This window comes from Crassostrea angulata, chromosome 5 (genome assembly GCF_025612915.1).
Source record: "Crassostrea angulata isolate pt1a10 chromosome 5, ASM2561291v2, whole genome shotgun sequence".
Lineage (NCBI taxonomy): Eukaryota > Metazoa > Mollusca > Bivalvia > Ostreida > Ostreidae > Magallana > Magallana angulata.
This window is the reverse complement of record NC_069115.1, coordinates 10,103,620-10,120,591: the sequence shown is the minus strand read 5'-3', so window position 1 is coordinate 10,120,591 and position 16,972 is coordinate 10,103,620. Positions and strand designations below refer to the sequence as shown.

General features: G+C 33.0%; 1 protein-coding gene and 1 pseudogene across 1 annotated transcript in view; both read left to right on the top strand.

The window, feature by feature from the left end:
- Positions 1-16,972, top strand: part of LOC128183787 (multiple epidermal growth factor-like domains protein 10) — a 37,469-nt gene that overhangs the window by 16,350 nt on the left and 4,147 nt on the right. The window lies entirely within an intron of this gene.
- LOC128185568 (multiple epidermal growth factor-like domains protein 10) lies at positions 9,659-15,472 on the top strand (annotated as a pseudogene).

The following is a 16,972-nucleotide window of genomic DNA, read 5'->3' as shown; positions in this document are numbered from 1 at the left end:
CATGGATTAATCGGAAAACCTTGGCGAGTACGATGCCTGTATTAAATTCTGTGTAATCGACCGAGACTTGCTGAATGCAATCAAAAAAGGCGAAGGCGAAAGTGCGAAGATGCGAAGGCCAGAGTGCAAAGTTGGGAAGGAGCGATAGTAGTATCCTTCGCCTTCGCACTTTAGGCATCACATCTTCTCGCTTTGTCGTCGCATCTTCCTACTTTTGCTCCTTCGCCTTCGCACTATCGCGTTTGCAACTTAGATCGAAGTGGCCCTATTGGAACACCATAGATATATGTAAATGTAATTGTTAAGATGACAACCATACCCCGATGCAATACCTCAATAACGGAAGGATTTTTATTTTCTAAGATATATACCCCTTCTTTCACTTTAAGTTTATTTGAATATGAATTATAATTTCTGTTACTTTCTGTAAACTGCAGCAGTAAAAATTACGATAGTGTAAAGACTATTTCACAAATAATAAAAAAAATATACTGAAAAACTTTAATCTACAAGGGGGTCATTATTCTACAGGGGTCACTTTTCTTCATGTGGAGTGTGCTCATTTTTATGAAAATGACACTTATTCTTCAGGCAAAGGGGTCATTTGTCTACGTAGAATAATGACCGCCGGTCATTTTTCTACGTAGAAAAATGACCCCCAGTCATTATTCTACGTAGAAAAATGACCCCGGTCATTATTCTACGGGGGTCATTATTCTTCATTACACCGGCTTTAGATTTGCTTCTGTGTGCCTACATGTAATAATCGTGTGCACGGATTTAGAAAAGGGGTGGGAGTGATGGGTCCAGACCCCCCCCCCCCCCCAATGGAAATTCATTCAAATCAATAGTAAAATGACCAAAATTACACCCCAGACTCCAATGCCCTTACAGACATGTAACTGTTCTAACCCGTAAGGTAACATTATTTTGGGGGGAAATATTATATTTATACGTTATTGTTTATTTCAATAGGAAGTATACATCACAATATGCAGGTGTCCTGCACCACCTTAAAGCTGTTTTTTTCCTCATAAAATAGTGCAAGGGGTTTTGAAGAATAGGTTATAAAAATATATACATGTTACAAATAACTGATCTACTGACAAAACTGATCTTTGTCTGGAGTTATGTACACAATAATTTAACAAAGGTCTTCAGGTCTCAATTGCAGATACTAGTTTTACCCAGCTCTTCGATTATATGGGTTTCAGGTGGTATACATACATGTATGTGTTTTTCATATGCAGAAAAGGTTTTGAAGAATAGGTCACAAAAATACATGCATGTTACAAATAACTGATCGTTGTCTGAAGATATGTACACAACACAGGTCTACAGGTCTCAATTACTGGTACTAGTTTTACCGAGCTCTTCGATTAGATGTACATACATTTATGTGTTTTTCAAATGCAAAAAAGGATTAGTTAACATGCATAAACACTTTCTTTTGTGGTGATCAGATTAAGGGATTCATATTGTGCTCTAATTGGATTATCATTATGATGTTGACCAACAGAGGTAAGCATAATACATGTATAGTGAGTACATATATTATAGTAGCACAATATTATGAGACACCGGTATGTACATAAGTATTACTTTCACTTTCTAAATAAGTGATCTCCCTTTGCTAGCATACTGTATCATCATCTTTTAATATTTAGATACGTTTATCATCGTCACCTATCCTATCGCATTTGTAAAGTTTGTCATTTTAATTGCAAAAGTTATTTTTTCATTTGTCAGACTTACAGTATTAAGTTGACCCCATATTGACCCTGTAACAATTTCGTATTAAATTTGTGTATTTCATGTAGAAGTAATTGTACGTACTTATCATTTTTATATGAGTTATAATCGGAAGGTAGGGGTCTTTTTTTCTTAATTTATTACAATGCATCAAATTCAATGTACGCCATGACCCTATTGGGTTGTTCTAACTCCATGAAATAGGAAAATACAAAATATCTTCTTATGTCATTATAATGCATCAAATGTTGTAAAGAACATGACCCCCAGGTGTTGTCTTTAACCCCCCCCCCCCCCCTTATGAAATAGGAAATGATGATGCACTGTATATTTTGATAATGTTTGAGATCCCCATCCCTAAACCACATAATTTTATTCTAACTTGCTTTTTGTGTCATTGCACATCAAACTGTATATAGGTTATGCCCTGACCCTGACATTCTAGAACTAGAAATAATAATGTATTTTATCTTATTCATATGTTAGTGTTTGATCCATGTGTGTAATTCCTAGCCGATGACACTGCTTTGTTTAACAATTGTCCCAAGTAGGGGAATACCGGTACACACGCAAATAACATTTTGTTTATAAATCTCAAAAATTAAATGAAGCAATTTCAAAAACGTTTATGTGCATTAGAAGAGAAAATGCAATCCAGAAATGATTTAAAATTTACTACTGTACACATGTAAGAATGTAAGAAGACTGAATCTTTAGAATCAGGTTTGATTGGGGTGTGTGTGGATGTGGAGTATAAATATTTATAATTTGAATCATTTATTGTTATTAATTTTAACCTGTTGATGAATATTAGTTATTGATCCCAAAGTAGAAATATTACATCTGATCATATCTCAATAGATGATTTGTCAATTATGCAAGGTGTAATCTGTTGTTTTTTTAAGAATAACATTTTTTACCAGTTTATAACTTTTTAGACCCCAAATTATATTTTGATTTTAATAGATCATTCAAAAATATAGTGTAAATGTAAGGTTATTTTCATTTAAAGCATAAATAAATGCAAGGTTTTTTTTTAGATTTCATTTAATCTATATATAGTTTGAGGAGGAATACATGCTCGGATCCAAAACAAATGTCCAGGGGGTAGGGGGGGGGCGACAGTTTAAATTTGAGTTTGTTTGGGGGTGGGGGTTCCAAGTCATATCTTTGACAATTTTTTGATGTAATTGAAAATAAGTAGGCCATACTACAGTCATGAACATGAATAGTAAAGAACAAAACACAAACTAATACATGTATATATACATAGGAAGTATTACAAAACATAGAGGATAGATCTATATCTGGGTTCTTAAATTGTATCATATATCATGTACATATATTATCGTTTCTTTGTTCTAGCAATTTCAGATGGTATGTAGGTCATGATCCCAAGTGCTCTTCCTGAAATTATCAAATATCATAAAAACCATACATTCTCACCTTAAACAAAGATATTATTCCTCCTCTGGTCATGGTGCATCAGATCATTATGGTATATAAGTCATGACCCTAAGGGGTCATCCTGACCCCCTTAGAATCAAAAATTGTTAATTATCTTAAAATTATTGATGTTTGACGATCCTATTTCTACTTAATCTTTATTATTAAGTCTCCCAAATGAAATTTGGAGACTTATTGTTTTGTACGGTTCTTATTACACGTATCATTAATCTTTTTCTTCTTTCCCGCTTTGAACTTGTTTCTCAGAAATGGCTGAACAGAATTGTACAAAACCCTAGGATTCAATAGGCCTGCATATCTAGTTGTGCACACTAGTTTGATTTTTCTCTTTTGGGGTTAGACAACCACTTTTCGGTGGAGGAGGTGGGTCAAAAGGGTGTGGGGTCTAACATTGAACCTTATGGGAAGAATCGTTGACTCTATTGAAAACGGACCAAAAATAATTAATATAGGGTTTTCATAATCATATATTGATTGTTACTGGCAATATATAAGGTTTATTAGATCTGACCCCTCGGGTCATCCCCATCCCTCAGGAATTGGAAATGGTTATAGTCATGACCCCTAAACCATATATATTCTTGTTCCTTATATCAAGGGGCATCAAATGGTATGTAGGTCATGGGCCCTGTGGGTGGTCCTAATCCCCCTCGAACAGCAAGTCCCTTAATATCTTCCAAACAGTTGAGATCCCCACCCTTAAACCATATATATTCTTGTTCCTTGTGTCGAGGAGCATCAAACGGTATGTACGTCGTGAGCCCCGGGGGATGGTCGTGACCCTCCTCGAACAGGAAGTGCACAAATATCTCGAAAACGGTTGAGATCCCCACCCCTTAACCATATATTTTCTTCATCCTTTAAGGTAAAGGGCATCAAACAATATGTAGGTAATGTGCTTTAGGGTTATATCAAATTTTTCAAAACCGCAATGCACTATAGAACAGTCCCTATCATATCCCAAGATATGATGTGTTTATCCATTTATACATAAGAGGAGTTCTAGGATCTATGTTTTTTTTTAGTGATAAACGTCAATTTTTTGCTACTATTTGACTCCCTGGATGAAATTTTAATTTTTAAAACCTTACTACACATCTACATGTATAGAACAGTCCCTATCATATCCCAAGATATGATGTGTATATCCATTTAATCATAAGAGGAGTTCTGGGATCTATGTTTTTTTTAGTGATAAACGTCAATTTTTTGCTACTATTTGACTCCCTGGATGAAATTTAAATTTTTAAAACCGTATTGCTCATCTATAGGACATTTCCAATTTTATTCCAAAAGATGACATAGCTACTCCAAAAGTTGTAAGAGGGGTTCTTGGAACCATACTTTTTTTGCTAAAAAACAACGTTTTTTTTTGTTGCCCACTAATCCTTGAATAAAAATAAATTCTGGAACCTGATCACACTTCTACGAAAGCCGAGAAGGATCATTCGAGATTCGAGATTCGAGATTCGAGATTCGAAATTCAATATCTAAATTAACCAATCAAATCATGGATCTGAAACCTGTATCCTAGCAACATCAAACTGTTCTAAATAAAGATCATTCGTACATGCTCTTCCCTACAAATAAATGTCTTAATAGCTCTTATACAGTGGATATAAAATGGTTAAATTAACATTGATGAATTAACCCCACACAGTATAAACAATTAAATTAGAAATAACACTGTTGGCTTTGCGAATCTAAGTGGTTTTGTTTGCCCTGTATGTATTTCCCCCCGAACAATTTTAACCCGAAGTGTATTCGCCCCAACTGTGTAAAAATCGGCTCGCGAAGAAAGATCTGTTTAATCTAAATGTTTTAGCTATGAAACGAAACTCAATGAAATAATCGACATGTCAAAATATAGGTTATGATAAAGTTTTAAACCATAGAAGATATAATGATTTACAACCTCAAAGACAAAAATCCAGATAAAATAGTGTATTGTAGGGTATGGCAATGCCATTGTCGATATGAGAGAGAGAGAGAGAGAGAGAGACAGACAGACAGACAGACAGACAGACAGACAGACAGACAGACAGACAGACAGACAGACACAGAGAGAGTTTTGTAGTGTCAAATTCAGTTTTGATTTAGAATTTGAAATTGGTTTGATTTGTTACAAGCATATATAGACAATAATTAAGCCTCTAAAAGGAGAAAAGAGAGGAGGTAGCTAGGGTAGGGCAGACCAACTGGCAAGCTTTAATTTTAACGGTGTTAGCGCACCTGTGATTTACATTGACTCGTTCTCTTTCTCTCTCTCTCTCTCTCTCTCTCTCTCTCTCTCTCTCTCTCTCTCTCTCTCATCACCTAGCATTTCCTTTTCCGTGAGGGGGTTTAGGGTATTTGTGATGTCTTACATTAGCTAGCGAAAATGATAAAAAAAAAACATGAAATTTTCTTTAAATTGTGTGCGGATGTTGTACTCCAATAATCTGTTTTCAGTATATACATTTCAAGAGGGGGGGGGGCTATATAGTCCTAATTAGTTTGCCAGTTATTCTGTCCCCACTTTGTTTTCTCTTCGTTTTCCAGGTTTTTTTTATTTGGCTCGGCAAATTATTATAAAACTTTCTGTGTAGCTCCATAACGATGCACTGTAGATAAATGATGAGTAGTTTTACTTTTGATAAACAGGTACATATCCGTACTTGATTTTAAATTTGACTCTTATACTAGTAATCGGATTTAATATTCCAATAAATATAGGGTAGGAAAGAGTAGACGGGATTTTTTGCGCATATCCTACTGTACCATTCATTCAACACAGGTATTAGCACTCATCGAGTTCGACTTGCTTTCCTTTTTTTCATCCACTGGATTTAAAGCTATTAATTTTTGAAAATATTTTGAATTTATGGCCTGATTATATATAAATAAGAGCTGCGCTGGTGCATTTATTTACCCAAATGGACCAAAATATAACCAAATGAATCTAAAAAAATTGACAAAATTAGTTTTAAACGTACATGTACGACTCTTTTTCAATTCTAATCGGGTATGTCCTTTAGAAAAATCTTGAACCACACACATTTTAGCAAATAAAACGACAACTGTTTCATTTTTTTATGGAGAGGGAGGTGGTGCCGGTAAAGGACATATATTGCTTGTGGCAGTTGTGCTATACTCTCATTTGTTATATAATAGGTAATACTACATATTGATATAAAATGAAAGTTTCCAATTACACTGTACATAGCTTCTATCATGCATTTTGACCCGTGCGATAGTTTAAAACAATTTTCAAAGCATTTAATGTAATTCAACCGATCATTTTTGAAATTTAATTTTCTGGATCCCCGCCTGATACGTCAGCCTTCTTGTATATTAGAATTACATGTACGTTGACCATGTGTACACATTAACTTAATCGGCTATGTTATGGGACGATAACATTTTTTATCAATGTTTTTGCAGGATATGTAACAAATAACAGTCTATTTGTTGGTTTTTGCACTGATTATTTGAGATAATTTGCCGCCATCTTTTATGCATTCCACACACCACTCACAGTTTCTTTATTTGGTGTTCTGTGTGTATGGAGATAAATTGCTAAATTTGCACCACTCACCCCTTGTAGCTTCATCCTGATTACATTTTATCTGGCTAAGTGTAATGTAGTAGTATATTAAATACACACATCTTTGTTTGCAGTGCTTATTTACATCTTTAGAGATTTACTTACAAAAAAAAGTAAACATTTGTATGACTGTAATTATTGTCAATTTTTGGTGCGGGGGGGGGGGGGGGGTTAAGGAAACTAAAGAGAAACTTAACTTGGCTGTGAAACATATGCTTTTATTCTTTCTTGTTGATATATCAATGAATGAATTATAACAAAATACATGTACAACAATTAATTTTGAAATATTCATGCACAATAAAATTTTTAAAAAGTTTTACTGTTCTCTGCACAAGAAATCGGCAATGTGAACAAATTGGCACCCTATCATCCCTACCTTTAATTGTAGAGAGTAGGTATCCTTCTATATTGAAAACAATTCCAAAAGTAAGACTCATAATAAGTTGTTTACTGAGGAAAAGGGAAAAAAATTGTATTTATTAATAATTCCGTATGATGTGATTATATCTCAATGATTTGTTTGTAATCATAGAACTAGTGTATCACTGTATGCATACATAAAAACGATAAGTAATGCTTATATTTATTAGTGAAACAGGACAGATTATTTATATTTAGATTATTAAGATACATGTACTAATCTTCATGCGGGGATCTAGAAAGGAGGGGGTCAGGGGAACCTCGGGAAAATTAGAGCTTATTACATTTACATAGTAAAATTATTTAAAATTGGCCTAGGACCCCCTACAGAAAAAATTAGCTACGCTTATAAAGTTCTCTACCATAACCGCATTTTTACACAAAAGGTTTGAATAAACCCGGGTTTTAAACTATTACTGGTGGTGAAATACCCCCAGGGTTCAAACGCATCAGGTGGAAATGCACCAGGGCAAACAAAATCACTTAGATCCGCGAAGCACACTGCATTATTACCAGTCTACTTAGATATTCTGTGTAAAAGTAAATACACATAATTATTTAGTTAGGTAGGGAGAAGTGAACATAGCATTTATTAAGAGCTATTAAGACATTTATTTGTAGGAAAGAGCATGTACGAATTATCTTTATTTAGAACAGTTTGATGTTGCTAGGATACAGGTTTCAGATCCATGATTTGATTGGTTAATTCAGATATTGAATCTCGAATTTCGAATCTCGAATCTAGTATTTCGAATCTCGTATTTTGAATCTCGAATCTCGAATGATCCTTCTCGGCTTTCGTACACTTCAATATGACACTACCATTGATATTCTAGAAGATCATTTGGCTTCTGCCAAAATAAAAGGACGTTCTTGAAACCAGTTTTTTGTAAAAAAAAAAAAACAAAAAAAAAAAAAAAAAAAAAAAAAAAAACAAAAACAAAAAAAAACAAAAAAAAAAAACGTCATTTTTCAGCCATTAAAGGACAAAATTAAATATTCCGAAACCTTATTGCGCATCTATAGGATACCCTAAAACATATTCCAAGAGGTGATTTGTCTACTGTTGAAAATGTAGGAGGAGTTCGAGGAAGAAGGTTTGTTTACAAATTATTTGACCCCCAGGACTACCAGAGAATTTTTGAAACCTTTTTACAAAACAACATGACACCCCAAATCAAACTCCAAGATTTCAGTTTGCTGGTTAATAAGATGTAAGAGCAGTTTGAGAAAGTAAAACGTGACAGACGGACAGACGGGCGGACGGACGGAACAGGGTAACAACAATATACCCGAACTTTCTTTACAAAGTGCAGGTATAATTAACGCGAAAACGCATTTAATAAAACTTGTTTATTCACAATTTAGTGAATTTATGCATAATGATTTTGGTTGATAGAACTTCTTTGTGAGTCGATTGTTTGTAATCAATCTCAAAACATTGATATCATGTAATCTATTGCCTTACAACACTGTCGGAGAGGGGTACATCGTATAGCTGTCATTTATCATAACGGACAAGTTCGCGCATAGAATAAGGAAATAATTATACATCTGGATCGATGTCGAACGCTGGATTACTTGTGATTTTATCTTTTGCTCTTCATTTCCTTGTCCGTATTAAAATAATTCCAATGAATGAACAAAACTACATAAAGGGAAATAAACAATAACACTGAAGGCCCTTATACGATCAAGATATATATGGGCTGAAGCACCTTAAAAGTGTCTATTTCCAAAAAATATAAAATTAAGCTATATTAAAAATGTCGACTGGGAGTAGGATTGGAAGAGTTCTTAGAAGATTTACACACATTCTCAAATGTGGTTATCATTAACAACAGAATACACACTGACAGTAATCTTATTAATGTTTTAAATCTATAGATCCTCGTTAATGACCGTGGTATAGTTTTTTTCTCTATAGTTGACTTCTATTATTTGAAGTACAGCAAGCTAGTAAATGCAGAATTTGCAAGAGTTTAGTATGAAAGTATTAACTCCTTGAAAATTATTGTCCTATTTTTCATGCATATGGATGAACATTTCATTGTAAAGCAGCGCTGTCAGAAACCTATGTTTGAGAAAATTGGATTTATAACTTAAGTGCATCTTCCATAATGACGTGCGCGTGAATGTCTTTTGCCAGTGTACTTCCTCAAATCAAAAGTTATGTTATTTCTAACGCATTTCCTTAAAATGATATCCTTTATTACATCGCTTGAAAAACATGCACGCTTCATATCAGGAAATGCAAAAACAATGAGAAGGAAACAAAAGACATGCGAACTAAGTTCAAAATATATGACTTGTGAGAAAATGGCTTAGAGAAATGTTTTATTCTCTGATTCAATACTCTGTAGTACAAAATTTTAAAATGAACAATTCGGGGGGAAAAAAGTTAAATGTGTCTAAATAACGTCAGAGGCCATGTGTGAAAAGATCCACAATACAAGCTTCAGACTCATCGTCGTACAGATACTGGCATTTGGAATACGGCACTCATTTGAAGACATTCCTCGATGTGTAGGGTGAGGGTTGCTTGTGTCATTTTGTTCAGTTTTGTCTTTGTTTTGTTTATTTCTGTTTATTATATATTTCCTTGTTTTGTTTTTAGCTCACCTGAGCTGAAAGCTCAAGTGAGCTATTCTGATCACATTTTGTCCGTCGTCCGTCTGTCCGTCCGTCCGTCTGTCTGTCCGTCTGTAAACTGTTTACATTTTGAACTTCTTCTCTAAAACCGCTTATCCAATTTCAACCAAATTTGGCACAAAGCATCTTTATGTGAGGGCGAATATAAATTGCAAAAATAAAAGTCCGATTTGTATTCAAAGCGGAGAAAACCTTGAAACTGTAGAAAAAGGGGGTGCATTTTTAAAAATCTTATTCTCAAGAACTACTGATTCCAATTCAACGTAGTTTAGCATAAATTATCCTTATGGGAAGGAAAATATAAATTGCAAAAATTAAGTGCTAATTCTGTGTCAAATTTGAGTTATTACGAAAATAATAATAAAGGAAATGGGTGTTTCAATCAGTTTAATAGCTTCGGGTTCGGCATCCGGTAATCCGGCATCCGGTAAAATGGGTAGGCAAGACTTGGTCTGGGCAAAACAAAGATTGGCAGATATTAATCTGCCAATCTCATTAAAATATCAGGATATTTGATGGACTAGTATATTTGTATTCGCTGTAAATATTGCTGCAAAATAATGCGTATTTGGAATTGACGATTGTCGATCTGCCTTGGCTTTTATTTTGCCACGGCCCGGGTTTGCATACCCATTTTACCTAGACTCGTATTCCATACATCTAAAACGAGGATCTTTGTTTAAAGCAGCCATGACATTATAAGAAAAAGGGTCGATCTGACTATGATGAATTTGCTTGTTGTGCAACAGTTCGCGTATGAATGGAAATTTTTGAAACATGCAAAATATATCGTTGCCGATTTTGTGAAGTAAATTGAGGCTAAATATTTCAATGCGTTGACAGTTTTCACACATGACGTTGGTGTTAGCTTGTTCCGATTTTCGTTTCGTTTTCATTATTTCTGCTTGTAACCTGGGAACAATCGTCTGTATTATTTCGTGATTTTTACGTATCAAATCAAACAGAGACTTTGGTAAATCAAACATTTAACTGTTTACCTGCGCAAATTAAGCAAAATCTGATGTATCAAAAAATAATGAAATACAATTCATTCTACCGGTAATTCGATCGGCATTATCTTTTGCGTAATGGTAGATTAATGCAATAGGTTTTGTTGCGATGCTCGGCATTTTCTCGAGTTTATTCAATTTAAATAAAGTTTGACATTGCTGACGGAAATATGTAGGTATATACATGTATCTATATGATTCATTTCGAAAAAATAAATTGTGTTCTTTATTTGTTATAGTGAATGTTTCTTGTGTTTAATTGTTTTCAATTTCTATTTACTAACCATATTTGAGTGTTAAGCTTCAAATTATAAGCAAGATACAGAGATTTGCTCACAATTCTATGTTTGTACACAGATCTTAAAAACTAAAGATTAAAAAAGTAAAAAAAATTGTCAATATTTATTGAGAAAATTTTCAAAGTCTGTTCGTTCAGAAACCAACTTTAACATCTTATTGTATTGTAAACTTAACATTTTTTCGTCATTATTATTCCTACTGTACATGTGATCCTTCACTGTGTTTGTGTACATTTGTATAAACTGATTTTAAACCTCAAATACCAGTGAACTGGTATTGAGTGAATAAAAGAATATAAAATTTTAGGCCATTCTTTTTTTCAATTTTAAATGCTGAATAGGAAATACCAAGTTAAAAATCATAAGCTGAATGTAATAAACTCGTGTGAACAAAATATGAATCAAACCTAGGCGAACTGTGAGCTCTGTATCTTGCTTATAATTCTACAATTGACGCTGAAATTTTGGTTGAACATTAGAAAATCTCTATGAATTAGAGTATGTTAAATACTTGTACCAACAAAATAAAAGAATGATACTGTGAAATCATTAGATTTCGTGGTGGCTCATTTTTCGTGGAATTCTTGGGTACCTCTCATCCACGAAATAACATCCTTCACGAATTGATGAATTAGGATAATAAAGTCATATTCCCTTTTGTAGATATATATGAAAACACAAAATTACGTCCTCACGAATCTGTAAAATTTAAGTCATCCACGAAAATTGGCCCCCACGAAATTTAATGATTCCACAGTATTCTGTATATATCTACTCTCCCTCTCTTTATACAATAAATAATGTGAAATCTACATCAATTTTGATAGTTTTTCAGACACGAGTAAATAAAAACGACATCTTTAAAACCCATATTTCTGACACATTTCTGTTGCGGGGATAAAGTAATTATCGCTATTCCTAAGAATATCACAGCGGAAAATTATCCTGGTTTGTACGCGAAGTGAATAACAGTCATTTAATTATAATGGAGAAGACAAATACAAATTTTGAATGTTTTTAATTTGAGAAATTGAGCACATTGAGGTACAATTTTCTTCTTCACATCTATACATGTAGGGTTTTTAGAATAAAAAACAATAACTATTTTTTTTTAAACAATAACTAGTAAGTACTGAGTAGTTGATGAAAAAAATGTACCTATATGCACTCATATATTTTGATCGCTTTACAAAGTGGGGGGGGGGGGGGCAGAACGAAAAAATAGGGATTTGGAAGTTAACAACTTAACAGTATACCTCTACCAAATGTTTAGTTTTATATCTTGCGTAGAATTTTCTTATTCTGGTAAAAAAATAGTATTTCATGAAGGTACAATGTCAAAGATTACATGTATACAAAAAACAGTGTAAAATTCGAATACTTTACAATATTTATTTTTTGTTTTTCTACCGAGGGACCATATGGCACAATATCTTTTGAACGCCCATTGTTGCTCAGGTGAGCGATGTGGCCCCACGGGCCTCTTGTTTGATAACCATATAAGTCTTTAACCTGACATTTGCTATTAATGTTGTTTTTGTCTCAAAAAGATTAAAACAAATATTCTTTTTATTTAATAAAAACGTTTGAGGCAATCCAGATCTACTTTTATGTGTAGCATTTGTAAGGAGACCTCTACAGTGACACGAACAATGTAATATCATTTAAATCATCCCCAGTCAGTTTAAAGTTGTCAACTTAGCTAAATAAATTGTTAAACATGTACGTAGCTAAACAGCTTCCTGTACGTCTTGATTCGTAATAGACATTGGAACGCCGCTGATGGATATAATGAGCAACGGTGCTTTTAAGTTTTTTTTTAAGTGCATATTATGATAATGGTGCCTATTCCTAAACTGTAAATTTAATTGTTCGAGGCAAACTATTCTAAACTGCTTCTCTATTCATTATCTAGTTTTCAAACTAATCTAAAAAAGAATAAATGTTTGATATTGGATATGTAAATATGATAGATAAATAAAATGCATATTTAGAATGTATAAAAGACTGCATATGCTGTCAACTAGATACCTGAGTAGATTTCATCTTACAAATGTAACTAAGTCAGCAGTTCTAATTGTAGGTTAGAACTCTTACCGTCATTTATAGAAAAAAATGTCGATTCTTTAGAATACATTTATAACTTATTATCTCACCAAGGGTACCGTTTCCATACCATTTGGGTTTTTTTTTCTTTTTTCATAAACACACCTGCCACTTCGTTAAAAAGACTATGTATTTCAACATGCACATGAAGCTTATATTTAGATATATCTTCCTTTAACACACTTTACCTTTATACTAGAAAAAGTTACAAGAGAAAAATAATTTCTCAATTAAACCAAGGTTAAGATTAAACCAGTTAAAAATCTGACGAGTTATATATCCGGGGATTCTCGGGACTTCTTGTACAATTTTTTTAGTATTATTATATGGGTATCTTTCTTATCGTTTGATTTTCGAACAAAAATAAAATGATTTTTTTTTTACTTAAGTCAAGATTTTGATTTTACTTAATATTATAATTGACAGTTTGTTATTTTTATTATGAATCTTAGATTTACGCTACATTTAAAGTTTTGTAACTTCTTAAGAAATATAGAGACATATTTTGAAAGAACCTATATTTCCCCTTTTCCATGTATTCAATCACGTCAAAATATATTGTGTACCAAGCTTTGACTTTAGTCAAATACTGCATCATAATTTGGGCCTGAAGCAATAGAAATGGCGTTTTCAAAGAAAACAACAAAAACAAATGCACTTTTGTCAAAGTTCAGGCATTTATGGGACTTGATTTTAATCAACACTCCTATGCAGTTACTCTGGCAAACCGAAAGTGAACAGTGTCTGGACAAATCATCAGCGCTGACAAGACGTAGATCTTGAAAATAATAGATAAATTCGGAGTACTGTATACTGTACCATTGTTTTGCAAAAGAAAAATATCTATAAATACCTTGAACATAGTCAGATTTTATATAGTACGAACAATTCAAATTTTTTTTGTAGTTGCATGTATTCCTACGCTAGAGTTCAATATAGTCTCGTTCAACCAGACATTCGGCTGTCTCCGTAAATCTCCGACAAGCAGAGAGTCTTTCTTGGTAGTCGGTTGAACGAGACTAGAGTTCAATATTGCTTGGATCCAGACGTGTACAATTTTTAGAAACATTTCGATTACTGACACACAGTTTGATGGAATTATTTCTTTCTTTAAATATTACACAACATGACTCATATGAGGTTTTCTCGAAATTCTTGTCGGAAAAGTTTGAGAATTCATATTATAAAAATTTGCATAACATATCGTTGATTTGAAAATTGATAATACTCAATAAAATCCATTCCCGACAGTACTTCAGTACTTTGATTATTATCTATAAGTATGTTTGAACGAGTATTGGTGAAAACAATAAAAACTTTAAACAGTGTATAATGATGCTTTAGCAAAAGATGGTAGAGCATTTTAAAAACCTCATAGGATGCATGTAAATTCTTTATTTAATCTTCGTAACGTATACATCTTTTTATGTACACTAGGCATTCAATTACCCCTGTTCAACGACTATTTAATAAGAGACAAGGAGACGGAGTGTTTTATCGTGTTCTTTTTGTTTACATATTTAATTTACATTGAACTTTTGCAGATATCCGTTTGAGTGTTGTCCTGGCTACATGTGGAATTATAGAAACAATATATGCGAACGTAAGTCTAGTCTGATTTAACTCAATTCATTTACTGAAAACCAAAAAAGTAGCGATCCTGAAATCACTAAGGAACAAAAACTGGTTGTATGTGCTTATTAATCACATATTGTGTGAACTGAATGACTGCATGTTTGTATGAGCTGTTCAAATTTACGCAAACCGTTCACGCTGTACTTTATTCATGGAATAATTAAAAGAAATAAGACAGTTTTAGAGAGGACGGCAATATGCAGTAGAAAAACGGAAAATATATTTAGTAATCAGACCTACCCTAAATTGCTACTTGTTGTGTACGTTTTATAAACAAGCAGCCATATTGGTATATTTTTATTGTTTTGCAGAATGCATGGCAGGTTACATCGGAAGAAACTGTACAAGTAAATGTCCTTTTCCTTATTACGAAGTAGAATGTCAGCAGAAATGTAACTGTAACCAGTCGTTATATAATATATCCACTGGATGTATAGCGACCTTCTGGTGTCGGTACATGTAAGTACTGTGATATAAGTAGATGTGTACTTACAGTGTTTTGTGTTCTTGTGCTTGCACCAAGAGTGCATTTTTTCACCTGAGTGAAGTTGCAAAGAAAAAACAAACTGAAAAAGGCTTATGACGGCAAAATTAAGTATCTTAACTCTAAAGTGGGACATATTAAAATTGTACGTGTTATGGTCTATATTTGACTATTTAAAAACATGAGACTTCAAGTGTGAAAATCCTGCACACTGCTTACTATATAATTGTTTTGTTCTTTTGTTTTCATTATGTTCAGCAATAAACAATTTTAGACAACTTACTCTTTTCTTACATACAGGTAGGATTATGTTTATACAATGCTTATATTTATTTTTACAGTTAAAATGTTTTTAAAATAAGTTTCCTATACGAAATCTAGATATGCTTATACATATTGACAGGGATATGATTAAAAATAACTGCTTTTCATTCGTATGTACCATGTGCGGATTGTCGTTGAATGTAGAATTAAAAAGTCGCATTTTTAAATTGTGTTATTCCATAACTGGTCTTTACACCAGAAAGAACCTTCACTGCATACAATGCCGACAGTATATATGTGAAGCAGCAATGTTAGACCTTTCCTACCGTTATGTAGATGTCTGCTGAAGCAATTACTGAAAAATCAAAATTATTAAGATTCAGTTCATCTTTAGATGTACGTTTAGCTTCCACTTAACCGAAATGTTAGGCAGAAATCGTTGTTGTGAATCGATAAATCACATGATTTCATGTTTCATAACATCCATAGTTATTAACACAGGTACATGATTTATGACATTACACGTTTATATAGCAAATGCATATAAACGTAATCATATGTTGATATCACTTTAAAAAGAAATATCATTATGTGATTTTCTTTCCTTGTCTGCGTTGGCAAACAACACATCAAACAAATTAATGCCTTGGGTTATAACTGGAGAGGAACCTTAATCTTGGTTTTTTTTTATTATTGACCGATGCAAGGTAGGTTGCCAGTTTTTAAATTTATTTCTTTAATTAGCTTACATGTTTGTTTTTTTCTTTTTTAGATCGAAGGAAAACATTGCTAGTATAATTATATTTGATTAGTTCTATTTTATTTTGCGAGTTATGTTACAGTTTTTTTTATTAACCGTGTATTCATTAGCTTTAATTGATAGATCCTGTACCTTTTGGTCAACTCTTAAAGTTTTATTTGGAGATCTATATATGTAAAAAGTGCAGATAAAGAACATACATGTAAAAAGACAGAATTCAACATTGAATGGTAAGTGAGTGCGATTTAAGTACATTTGTAAAATTATCCTTAAACTTTTTTTTACCACTGAATTTAAAGTGCTATAGAGCTATATTGATCACCGATCCTAGTAAATATAACGACAAAACTCTGTGACTAGATCGACTTCATTATATTAGAATTTTAAAGATACATATATACATGTACGACGCAGATATCGAAAAAAATACTTATTCAAATTCTTATCTATTTATCTACAAAGCGCAGTTTTATTTTTACATCTTCTATTGATCCTACCTGGTCAGTGCTAGTGCAATAATCCTACCTGGTCAGA